Here is a 2,904-nt window from a genome sequence, read left to right as displayed (position 1 = left end):
GAATACTTAGTCCATACAATATAATGAAGAACATCTTAAAAACTTGCAACTTTTTTTTTGCTTTGTAAATGATTATGATAGTTGATATATATATATCAGTCATATTAAATCCTTGATTAAAAATCCAGGTCAGCATTATTAACTTTTAAATAAAAACATTACACACATCCTGGTCATATGCTTTATTTCACTGCATCACAGAGAAAAGCTGTGGCTTTATATATAAATAGGTATGTTGTATTTTTCCACTGTGAGAATTCTATTATTTAGAGGCAAATATAAAAACTACCCCTTTCACTTAAAAAGTGACCTTTGTAAATATGCACATATTAAAAACATTGAGATGCAATTTCTGAATCTGTGGCCTTCATTTATTCTTCTTCTCAAAGACCAAAGAGAAAGAATAACACAAGTATTTTCTTCTAAGTTATTAAAAGAAGTAAATTTTTATTAACACTTTATTAGAACAACTGATTTACAATGCATTTTTAATTAGTAGAGCAACGTAACTGCCTCTCCATTAGCTATTGTCTGGCAGCTGTCCTCCTCTAACCAATATAGGACTTGGTAGTGGCAGAAAGAGCTTAGGTTGGATGCAAGTGGGAGATTAAAAGCCAACACTGAGATAAAATCGGTTCTTGCAAATTGAACAAGAATCGAGTGATGGAAATCCAGCCAGACAGGCAAAGCATTTTATCTGGAGAATACAATGGTGAGCACTAAACAATAATGGGTCACGACAGGTGGATAGATAGGCAGGCCATCACACTGGTGTCCAGGAATACCAGCAAGAGTGTAAGAGTTAGGTGTTAAGTAACTTAAAACTAAGTTAAGGCAGCTAAGTACTAAAGCAAAGATTCTAGAGAGGATTACAGGGACACCAAAGAAATTGGAGAGAAGTGGCATAATTCCCACTGCAAGGCTAAAATTTCATAACGAGATTAGAATATAGAATCTCCAAGAACAGAGTAGGACACAATCCTGGGTGAATAGGGGAAATATGCAGGAAATCCAAATAAGGACCCAGGCATGAGATTAAACAAGGGAGAGAGACTCAGTTACTTGATACAGAATATAGGATGACTTCATCTCAAAAACCGAACTTGGAAGGAGAAGTGACCACAAGAAAAGAGTGCAGTTATCAAAAAGTTACCTCAGTGTGGAAATGCAGATCTGTTGGCTTGGAACCTGTAACTTTCTCTGAATAAAGTCTTTCTTGATCCTGGGGTTGGATTGACTATAGCTCAGAAGGCAGTGTGAAATTAAGTGCTTTTCGTTCTAGTTATCAGGGATGACCGTGAATGGGGGCCGAGAAATAGGTAGGAGATTAAGTCTTTATCACAGAAATAATGTATTTCTATTTTTTTTAAATGAATGTTTACGTGTATATGTAACAAAAAACTAGACAGAAGATTTTTAAAAATTAAACTAAAAGAAATACATTGGATAATAGTTTTGGCAAAGAAAATGCTCTAGTAGTAGGAGTAAAAGCCGTTGGGTCCCTTTGGTACTACCAACTCAGGAGATTTGAGTTGTAAACAAGCAGAAGGCTGATACAGTCTCTTGACATAATTAAAACTGCATAAACCACAATAGGTGTTTTCCTTAAATAGTTTGCCAAGTGCCTTTGCAGGTCTACTACAGCTACTGCGCAAATGGATTGGCATAAAATAGTTATGTCCTTAATGTGCACATCGTTGAGAGGTCGACATGTCTTCTCATTCACTGGTAACTTCTGTAATTCATTTGGAGTCTTCAGAAAATCTATTACCTTTATAAATACTGTATATTTCATGTCCAAATGTGACTGTTTGCCATAGGTGAAGAACTGAAATCCACTGGTGTTTGGGCTGTTTTTAGCCGTAGATACAACACCTCTAACATTGTGCTTAAGAAAGTTGCTATATTCATCCTCAAATTTCTTGCCCCAGATACTGTTACCTCATCTTCCTTTACCTGTCAGATGTCCTGTTTCAACCATAACACCTTTGATATTTCTATGCAATATATAGTCATTGTAGTAATTATTGGTACTAAGAGCCAAAAAAATTCTCACAAGTTTTGTGTGTCCTATCACAGAAGCCTTCTATTTTAATACCACTTAATCTGTATTCAGTGTCACTGACATTTTTCGTCTTGATAGTTTCAGGAAATACTGTTGCTAATTTCTCACAGCCTTATCAAGAGAAGTTAGAAAATGAGTCTCATTTCAGATAGCGCAGCTGTTGTTAAAACAGAAAAGATGTAATCGCAGATGCCCGTGATTCAAAATTACTGTCTCCAGGCCACCCTGCATTTCTATTTTGAAGTCCACTAAAAATTAGAATTCACCTATGTTTATTATCTTCATATGTGGGCAGAGTCTCAAAACATTAAATAGGAGAAGACAATCAGGTAAATGGAAAGAAACAGAAGGACTGAAAAGAAGCATGTTCGACTTTCATAAAGTTGATTACTTGATTTCTAAACATTGTAAGATAGCATTACACAAAAAAATACACTTCATTAGGACAATGAGGTACGGTGGAAATAAGAGGAAGATATGGGCTCTGGTTTTGCACTGCAATTCTCCCCCTATATTATTGCATAAACTTCTACCAATCACTTCATTTCTCCTTGCCATAATTTTATCTGTTAAAGATTGATCTTTAAAGGAGAAGGTGTACGTCCCAGGTACCTATTGCTGTGGAACAAAGGACCACAAAACTTAGTGGTAAAACTCCTACAACCATTCTACTGTATCACACAAATTTTGTGGGTCAGAACTTCCAGCAAAGATCTGCTGCATAATCCTACTGTTTCATGTGTCGTAATAGAGGCCACTTGATGATATCCAACCATTAGAAGGTCTGGATTGGAAGGTGCAAATTGTGTACTCACACATATGGTGACTTGGAGGGTACA

At 36.0% G+C, this 2,904-nt stretch overlaps 1 pseudogene; it reads right to left on the bottom strand.

Annotated features, from left to right (window-relative positions):
* Window positions 1–1,644: 1,644 nt before the first annotated feature.
* LOC123801165 (peptidyl-prolyl cis-trans isomerase-like 3 pseudogene) lies at window positions 1,645–2,128 on the bottom strand (annotated as a pseudogene).
* Window positions 2,129–2,904: the final 776 nt, after the last annotated feature.

The sequence above is a fragment of the Ursus americanus genome, chromosome 10 (genome assembly GCF_024610735.1).
Source record: "Ursus americanus isolate L20-20 chromosome 10, mUrsAme1.1.p, whole genome shotgun sequence".
Taxonomy (NCBI): Eukaryota; Metazoa; Chordata; class Mammalia; order Carnivora; family Ursidae; genus Ursus; species Ursus americanus.
Note: the sequence above shows the minus strand (reverse complement) of the source record. Positions and strands in the feature narration are given on the sequence as shown.